We start from the raw sequence: 10,949 nt of genomic DNA, 5'->3' as shown, positions 1-10,949 counted from the left end.
TGTGCATAAATATTTATAAAAATTCTAATAAAACAAGATATTTTGCACAAATCATAGCATTACACAGTAATTCAATCGCCAAGCAATTCCAACCAATCAGAAGCTAGAATTACAAATACCGCGCCAAATATTGCGGGTTATTACGTCATCATTTTTTTCTGTTGTCTATTATTTTATAGGTTTAATGATAAAAAATGAGCAAGTCTAGCATTTTGGGGATTATGAAATTATATAAAAATACCTAAAAATGTCTTTAAAAAGATAGTAGGCACAGTTGTTACCTATGTATTTATGTATTTATTTTGATCTAATTTGATAAGACTAGACATTGTATTCAATTATAAGTTTTCGAATAAAATCTGCTTCAGTACCTCACTTGGATGAAATTGATCGACATATGAAACATGAATTGCAAATTTTAAGGATACCCATACCATTACCAAAAACTGCAACTACGCATGCGCATTGGAAACTGGCTGTTTTTACAGCATGATTACATTTTTTTATGAATAATTTCTGAATAGATCGTAGACCAGCCGGTAGCTCTGATTGTTTAAGCGTCGATAGTGTATATTATGATAATTTCAGGGGAATTATTGCATTGGCTCGAAAATTATCTACACCAGCGCAAACAGAAAGTTTTTATTGGAAATTCATATTCGGAACTAGGTAATATTGACGCGGTTGTACCTCAGGGTTCAATACTCGGGCCGCTTCTCTTTTTGCTATATATTAATAATATTACTGATGTACTCCAGGTTATTTGCAGATGATACATCCTTACTTTATTCTGCTTTTTCATGCTATAAAATACAGACTTTTCTCAACAAGGACCTAGAATCTTTAAATCAGTGGGCTAAACGTTGGTTGGTTTCTTTTAATCCTCAAAAAACGGACGTTCTTTTTATTTCAAATGCAAACGATATCGACGATGACTTGGATTTGATGTTTGATGGGCAAAATTGAAATTTTACAGACGTTCATAGACATTTAGGAGTAAATTTCAATTCCAATGGAAAATGGGGGAGTCAGGTTGAGGCAGTTTATAGTTCGGTTATGAAAAAGATTATTTTTTTACGAAATCTCAAATACTTGTTGAAAATCTTTCATTTTACCAGTTTTTGAATATGCCTGTAAATTATGGGATGGTTGCACTGCTTTTGAATCCGAGAAATGAGAGAAAGCACAAAGAGAGGCGGCTCGAGTTATAACAGATCTGCCTTCTTATACAAGTAATGATTCATTGTATTTTGAAACGGGTTTAGAAACATTATCAGAGAGGAGAAAAAGGCGAAAATTTGATATTTTAAATAAAATGAAAAACAATTTAACCCCCAGCTATTTATAACGGCCCTTTTGCCAAACACAGTGGGTAACAACAATAGGTACAATTTACGGAACCAATATGATTACAATATTTCTTCTTCCAGACTCTCCTCAAGCAACTCTTCTTTTCTGCCATCGAGTTTACGTCCTTGGAATTCGTTAGACAATACAATAAGAACATTACCATCTTTAAATACTTTTAAATCTGCTAGATCCAGTGGTGCAAATTAGTCTCCACCATCTTATTATAATTTCGGCGAACGCAAATTAAATTTATTACATACGAAACTCAGGCATCAGTGCAGCTCTTTGAAAAATGATTTCTTCCGTGTTAAGATTGTTGATAATCCATCATGCGCTTGTGGACATTCCTGTGAGGATGTTGGTATTTTTTTCTTAGAATGTTTTTAATACAGCACGAATGACGCTATTTCAAAACATAACCTCGTTGAATATATATCCAGTAAATTTTGGTTTATTGTTATCTGGGAATGAAAATCTGTCCGTAGACACCAATACAGAAGCATTCAGACATGTGCAACTTTTCATCAAATCCAGCAATAGGTTTTAAGTAAAAAAAAAAAAATTGTAAATATAGTTTGTATGCCTTGTTAAATGCTATCATGTAAATATCAATATGTACTGTATTAGAGGAAAAGGCGTTGATAAGTTGATATAACTTGTGCCTAATCCTCTGCTCAAATTTGGGGCAATAAATATGTTTAAATAAAGATATAATGATCGCAAGTCAAGGAGAAACATATTAATTAATTTCCCAACGATACCAAGCATTTCACATCCACTAAAATGTGATTTTTGATGTTGAGGAAATTAGATGGTGTTGATTGTTCGACATCTATACCATCTGTGGGGATGGTATTTTTGCCGAGATTCGATATAAACCCCTGAAAGTCTAACATTACTCTCGAAACATCAGTTAAAGTAAAAAATACACAATCTTTAATCATTTCTGGAGTCCCAGCCCAGTGCGGAGTGTACCTCAGCTGAAAATTATTATCGGAAAAAAAAGTTTCCGGTTTAGATTTTAGGAAAAGATGCCAGATAATCTTTATTAATGATCTCAACGTATCTCACAACCAACAACAAAGTTTTGAACCCGGAAACTCTGTCAAAGTATATGAAGAAGGAGTTGACAAGCTACAATCGAAACGTAAATCAATTAGTTTCACTAATTCCGAAGAAACATTTGTATTTCAAATGTTCTTTTCTTTATCATTCAACTAAAAGAACTATAATGATTTTATCGTTCCAACTCAACAATGTTAATACATACGTATGAGTTACCTCCCTTTAAACGATCTGGTTTTACTGGATCAATATGTTCGAATTCATATCAAGGCTTTCATCCTTATAATGAAAGTTATGTATTTCTTGTTTTTAATTTCTTTTACATGCAGTTAAACTTAGTTTTACTGCCACCATCTGTCCACAAAAAAGGGGTGTATAAAAAGGTTTGGCGATAAATTGAGGGAAATGTATAAAGGAATGCTAAGAAAGAGAGAGAAATGAACCGTCATTCATATTGGTGGTTAGTGAGATGGCAAATTAAACGAGGGGCATTATATCGAGGTTTTACTTTAATGAGGTATTTTTGAGAATCTTGAAATCACGTGCAACAGTTCTCAGATTCTACGTTTAATGTGAAATGACCTGTTTCAGCATGCTTTGGCAATAAGGTTAGAAGTTTCACTTGATGTACATACAAGCAGGTCGAAGAATAGTTACCGATTGGTCTTGCCAATCGCCACAAACGAGGTTCCTCACTTTCAGATTGGTTATCAAACATGTCGACTTTGGCCTCTAATTGATTGACATTTATGGGTATAAACCAAGGTGGTGCCATCGGTACCGCTCTTTTACCGAATTTGCTCTAACTTAGTATGTCAGGGTATGACGGCAATGCGAATTATTATGTTGCGGGGTCTTATGTAACGGTCCCCGTTACAAGTAGTGCTTGTAAGATAACATGTAGGAAAGATAACGAGATTCCCGTCGTAGTGCATTGTTTACTTTATCTTCAATTCTGTGATTTTATAGTTAAATATTCTTACAGAGGTGGGTGGAGCGAAGCTGAAAGAACCCAGCGAGTGACGCTTATTACTTACTTCTTGTAAACTTTGTCGTTTCTAATTTTAGAATATTTGAAAAGTTAAACGATTCGAATAACAGTGAGACGTTCTGTCGTTTGCTCCCTTATTCTGCTTTCGTTTTCGACTAAGCTGACACAGTGTATGGCCTTTTGCTGTCTTGATATGTCGTATGGGCCTCACCAGCGCTGAAAACAGCACCAGGATTGAATCCGGATTGATGATCCATGCCGGACCGTCGACACATCGGCAACTGACCGTTTACCGCTGTGACAAACAAATTTATGTCAGGTCTGCCCTCATCCTGACAAATCGACCGGAAAATCGAGGGCTTCATCTGCCACTCTGTCAACATCGGCTTACGACGCCTGGATAGGGTATCGGCCAGGATGGTCCACTTACGGCACGATTTCTCACCCGGGTGAGAAATCGTGCAAAATCGCTGCGTTCGTAACACGATTTCTCACCCGACACGATTTCTCACCCGGGTGAGAAATTGTGCATAACATATGGGCATAGGTGACACGTTTTCTCACCGGCACGATTTCTCACCCCAACTATCTATCTCATTTGGGGTTTTGTCAGATCGATTTCATCAGTTGTGTTTTATCTTTTGGAATAAACCTTATTTTACAACAACAAAACATTTTTTTCTCTACTTTTAAGATGACTTTTGTTGACTAGGATGGAAACACACAGGGAATCTTTTCGTCGGAGAAAATTTGACCAAGCGGAAAAAGCCATGTAGTCGGGAAGATAACCCCGTTCCTTACCATGTCTGATTGTACCCCGGTCGACATGGCGAAAGGCAAGTGCGCTAGCCAACCATACTTTGTCTTGATCTCAGTTTCAACAGGACAGCTTGTAAAGTTTACCCCTGTAAAATCTGTTCACTAACTGTTTCGCAATCTGTTGGAAAAACTGCGGTTAACATTGAAGTTATAAATTTTCCGAAACATGTTAAATATGTTGATATAGAAATATTGAAGTAATATTGACTTAGATGTATGTTAAGCATAGGCGTGCAAAGCCTTCTTGTCTCACCGCGCGCAGTGTTGAAACTAACCATACATGCGCATGGCACAAGAGCAGAATACAACGAATGGCGACTTTGGGTTCGACAGGGTCAGAGGTAATATTTTACAATACATATGCTTCCGTCTTAATTGATAAAGATCGATGACGTCACTTAGTATGATCAACGACTTTATAATTCATTTAAAAAGTAGTCTTATCGAAATAGCCTATGCCATTGGCTTTTCCATGTGCACGTTTACGTGGTGATGAATTCTCGCAATATGTTTTCATAACTTCATATGTATGTTTATGACGGACTTTTTTCTTACGCGGATTACTTTTGTGTGGATACTACTTCCGGTTAAGGACGTCACCATAGCGCAAGCAGACGTTCTTTTTTGAGAAATACGTTCCCAAATGCTTGGAAATTGGAAATTGTGTTCTCAAGTTGTTCTGAAGTCGTTCTCAACTTCTTTTATATTCTAATAAATATATACTGATAACCAATGATACAAAAACGTAGCGAATTTATCATTCTGCCGGTAGGTGGTATGATCTAGCCGGTTATGCCAGGAAAAGTACTTTGCTGTCAAATAAACGAGTGTGTCACTGGGTTGAAATTCCTGTATATTTATTTCTTATCGTTTATGATACAATGTTCAACACATTTTTTTTCATCAGGTCTCTTTTGTAACTTTTTTTCCATATTTTCAACATTTTCTTTTACTTCAAAATATTGATGTTTTTTACACCAAATTCTAATTTTTAAACAAAATGTTAACACATTTGTGTTATTTGTCAACGAAATTTTATTTAATTTCAACGCCAATTTCCAAGCGGTATTGCATGTATGGCGGTGTTTGGCTGTATCTTCGATCGGTGACATATTACCAAGAAAGAAAGAAAATGTACCAAGGGATCATGTACCTACAATATAAACTTGTAAATTGAGAAAGTTTATAAATAAGGTAAATGGTACTTAACTAAAAGGGAATGCGTCTTAAATTTTCAAAACGACGCTATATCCCGAACTGTTACTATACCTAATATACTATCGACACAAATATATGCCTTTAGTTTGATCAATCGATCAAATCTCATGATGTTTGACGTCAATGGACTATCGACAATATCAACTCTATAAAGGTCTTACTTAACTCTTTCCGTACCGCAAATCCGGTCCGGATTCCGTACAAATGGAAACTACAAATGTGCCTCAGTAATTATGTATAACATTCAATTTATGTTCTCCAAAACTAAAGTAGATAGGAGGGGATGGTTGTACATTTGAATTCAGAGAGTTTTTTCAAAATAAATATATAGAAGGCAGCAATCGAACTGACAGATAAATCGAGTTCCAGCTACGAAGAGTGGAAGGTATAAAGGAAAGAATGGTAAGAGAAAACCGATATAAAGGAACTCTATAATCACTTTTATTTTTAAGAGTGTAAATGTTATTTTCTACAATAGTACATGTAGGTGGCAGGAGATCGTTTAAAAAATCTGTACTTAAGTTGTTATGCATTTTATATAAAAGTTGAAGTTTTCTTCTGTCCTTAAATGACCATAACTGTTTATAGGACGTTAAACAAATTAAAACCTAACCAAACGTTTTTGATGATTTGAAAGAGTTTCTAAACCTTTTTCAAAATGTAAATCTTCGATACGGGCATATGAAGGAAGGGCGGACATAATTCGGACACCTTCTCTTTAGGCTTGCTCTAACTTTTCTGATTCAAATTTACTACAACTATCCCATAATTCGCAAGCATATTTTAAAACTGGTCAATTCAATGACTTATACATTTTTAAAACACTATTCCTATTTAGCAAATATTTGAATCTTTGTAAGACGTTAGTTTTCTTCATTACTCAACTATAAATAGCATTAATTAATATGATCCCCCCCCCCCCCCACCTTTGCGCTTGAATTAAAAACTACTCCCAGATGCTTATGATGGTCTGTAAAATTTTAATATTTTCCGTCAAATTTCAAATCTAAATCTTCATCGAAAGTGCGCTTTTTATTATACCCAGCGAGACCCATACTCGTGACCAAGCAAGGACAAACTAAAATGTCGGGACTTCCTTATAAACGATAGTTGGAATAGATAGGGAGGGTATCAAAACCAGATTTTTTAAATCTCAATTGAAAGTTTTTTTAACTTGCATTGTCAGCATTAACGAGCAAAGAAAAACGAACTCTATACACTACATGAATATTAAAGCAGATGTGATATTTTATCATAAAGTATAACAATATCTAGTTGTACCAGGGACCGTTACATAAGGCGCCCAAACTAACCCTGTAGACGCCAATGATGCTTCAGAAAATGATAACAACGCCATAATACAACTGCATACCAAATCTAAACAAAATCGGTCAATATCTAAATGTCGACCAATCAAGATCCGACCTTACACGGACATTAGTGTTCGTAGTCACATTGCACACTTTAACACAGAATGTAAGGGATATTGTAGAATGCGTAATTTCGTAATCAGAAAACCAGTCTAGATCTGCAGCAGCCATTTTTCATGGACGATATATATTGACTTTGTTTTTGCCATATTCAAGAACAACATCGAAACATTCCTTTAATATTTATTGCGGTCCATAAAACAGCGGTAGCTTGTAACTACTATACTAGCATGTTGCTATTATCATCTAGCTTGTAGCTACGATCAACAAGCTTGTAGCTACGATCAACAAGCTTGTAGCTACGATCAACTAGCTTGTAAGTACATCAACTAGCTTGTAAATAAGATCAATTAACGTGTAACAACTATCAACTAGCATGTTACTATTATCAACTAGGTCGTAGCTACGATAAATTAAAGCTTGTGAATACGATCAACTATCTTGTAACTACAATCAACGAGCTTACATTTATGTAACTACGATCAACTAGGTTGTAGCTACGATCAACTATAGCTTGCTACTATGATCAACTAGCTTGTTACTACTTTCAACCAGCTTGTAACTACAATCAACTAGATTGTAGACCGGACGCACTGCAGTATCCGGATCAAAGCGAAGTTGCTGTTTGTGTCGAAAAATGTTAGTGGATTTTTTCTAGTTGGGGCCGCGGTGTCGAAGAGGTTAAGGCGTCTGACATTCTGCTATCGCTAGCCCTCCACCACTGGGTCGCGGGTTCGAGACCTACGTGGGGCAGTCGCCAGGTAATGACCGTAGGTCGTTAGTTTTTTTCTCCGGGAACTCCGGCTTTCCTCCACCACAAAACCCTAACACGTCATTAAATAACTCTAGCTGTTAAAATGACGTAAAACACAAACAAACTGAACATCTAGTGTTTTGCCTGGCCTTGGACAGGGATCCTTAAACATAATTTGAAAATAATCCATCGTTTTAACTCATTCACCCATGAAGACACACTTGAACTCTTCCAATTCAAAGGTTGGAATAGTCCATTATGAAATTTCGGGGAGGAATGAGTTAAACCAAAAGAAGAGGTTTTTACTTTAAGTTATATCAGACGCAAATAATGGATTTAATCACTAGAAAAGATGGAACCTATTAAAAGTGTACGGAAAAAAAGTTCTGCATTTGAAAGAAAGCAATGCGAAGTTACAATTTGAAAAGATGTCGTAAAATAGAGATTGACATGTTGTTTCCAAAAATAGTAAGACCGCGTCACTATCATCCACGGCGACCTCGTTATGATCCAACCAATGAGAATGTAGGGGAAATGTGTGTCATCTAATATTGGCCGTTATTACTTAAAGTTTTGTCCAATAATAGTCGTACTCAATATTAATTGCGTCGATTTTCAATTTTATGTTCAAATGAAGCGACAGTAAAATAATAGGTTGTTTTGGTACACTTTTGCTACATATTATGTATTTACAAAATTACTCAGTCGATACATTTTTGTTTGGGAATTAAGTTAAGTTTAAGTTACTATCATCCACGGCGACAACGGGCAGCGAAATCTTACCAGATAATAGCAGCAAGATGCAGAATCGCGTTTTGTTATCAATTCAATATGGCGCTGCCTTGTTGTGACGTCGTTTTAATAAATCTTAGACTTAAGTTTTTGATTAGCCAATCAGGTATGACGTTACTTTTCATGACGCTATCTGTAATTACGAGTAAATAGCCTGTAACGACGACTACTACCTCGTAATAACGTTACAATAATGCGACTTACAACCTTGTAATTACGATAAACTCGATTGTTATAAAGACTAGCTACATCGTATTTACGAGTAACTAGCTTGTAACGACGACTTACTACCTCGTAATTATGATAAACCATTTTGAAAAATGCGACTATCTACATTGTATTTACGACTAACTAGCTTGTAACGACGACTTACTACCTCGTAACTATGATAAACCGTTTTGAAAAATGCGACTAACTACCTCGTAATTACGATAAACTTGATTGTAAATGCGACTTACTACATGTACATCGTATAAACTAGGTTGTAACTACGAGTTGCTACCTCGTTCTTACATGTACGATCAATTAGCATGTTACTATTATCAACTAGCTTTTAGCTACGATCAACTAGCTTGTAGCTACGATCAACTATCTTGTAACTACGATCAACTACAATGGAGCTTGTAACTACGATCAACTAGCTTCTAACTACGATCAACTATCTTGTAGCTAAGATCAACTAACTTGTAGCTACGATCAACTAGCTTACACCTACGATCAACTAGCTTACAACTCAGATCAACTAGCTTGCAGCAACGATCAACTAGCTTGTAGCTACATTCGACAAGCTTTTTACTACGATCAACTAGAGTGTAGCTTGTAACTACTATTAAATAGTTTGTAGCTACGATCAGCTAGCTTTTAACTACGATCAACTATAGCTTGTAAATACGATCAATTAACTTGTAATCACTATCAACTAGCATGTTACTATTATCAACTAGCTTGTAACTACGATCAACTAGCTCGTAGCTACGATAAATTAAAGCTTGTAAATACGAGCAACGAGCTGATATCTATGTTACTACGTTTAACTAGGTTGAAACTTCGATCAACTTGGTTGTAACTACGATCAACTAGCTTGTAACTACAATCAACTAGCGTGTAGCTTGTAACTACTATTAAATATTTTGTAGCGACGACCAACTAGCTTGTAACTACGATAAACTAGCTCGTAGCTACGATAAATTAACGCTTGTAAATAAGCACAACGAGCTGATATCTATGTTGCTACGTTTAACTAGGTTGAAACTTCGATCAACTTGCTTGTAACTACGATCAACTAGGTTGTAACTACGATCAACTAGCTTGTAGCTACGATCAACTAGCTTGTAGCTACGATCAACTAGCTTGTAATTACGATCAACTAGCTTGTAACTACGATCAACTAGCGTGTAACTACGATCAACTAGCGTGTAGCTACGATCAACTAGCTTGTAGCTAAGATCAACTAGATTGTAACTACGGTCAACTAGCTTACAACTACGATCAACTAGCGTGTACCTACGATCAACTAGCTTCTAACTACGATCAACTAGCTTTTAACTAAGATTAACTAGCTGACAGCAACGATCAACTAGCTTGTAGCTACATTCGACAAGCTTGTTACTTCGATCAACTATAGCTTGTTGTTACGATCAACAAGCTTTTAACTTCGATTAACAAGCTTGTAATTCGATCAACTAGCTTGTAGCTATGATCAACTAGCTTGTAACTACGATCAACTAGTTTGTTACTACGACCAGCTAGCTTATAAGTACAATAAATTAGCTTGTAAATACTATACTAGCATGTTGCTATTATCATCTAGCTCGTAGCTACGATCAACTAGCTTGAAAATACGATCAATTAACTTGTAATTACTATCAACTAGCATGCTACTATTATCAACTAGCTTGTAACTAGGACCAACCAGCTTGAAACTACGATCAACTAGCTTGTAACTTCGATCAACTATAGCTTGTAGTTACGATCAACAAGCTTTTAACTAAGATCCACAAGCTTGTAATTCGATCAACTAGCTTGTAGCTAAGATCAACTAGCTTGTAACTACGATCAACTAGTTTGTTACTACGACCAGCTAGCTTATAAGTTCAATAATTTAGCTTGTAAATATTATACTAGCATGTTGCTATTATCATCTAGCTTGTAGCTACGATCAACTAGCTTGTAAATACGATCAATTAATTTGTAATTACTATCAACTAGCATGCTACTATTATCAACTAGCTTGTAACTACGATCAACTAGCTCGTAGCTACGATAAATTAAAGCTTGTAAATACGATCAACTATAGCTTGTAAATACGATCAATTAACTTGTAATCACTATCAACTAGCATGTTACTATTATCAACTAGCTTGTAACTACGATCAGCTAGCTCGTAGCNGTTAGCTCGTAGCTACGATAAATTAAAGCTTGTAAATACGAGCAACGAGCTTATATCTATGTAACTACGATTAACTAGGTTGTAACTACGATCAACTAGCTTGTAACTACGATCAGCTATGGTCTCCAAGAAAGCTGGGTT

Source organism: Mizuhopecten yessoensis, unplaced genomic scaffold (assembly GCF_002113885.1).
Source record: "Mizuhopecten yessoensis strain PY_sf001 unplaced genomic scaffold, ASM211388v2 scaffold6163, whole genome shotgun sequence".
NCBI classification, from domain to species: Eukaryota; Metazoa; Mollusca; class Bivalvia; order Pectinida; family Pectinidae; genus Mizuhopecten; species Mizuhopecten yessoensis.
Note: the sequence above shows the minus strand (reverse complement) of the source record.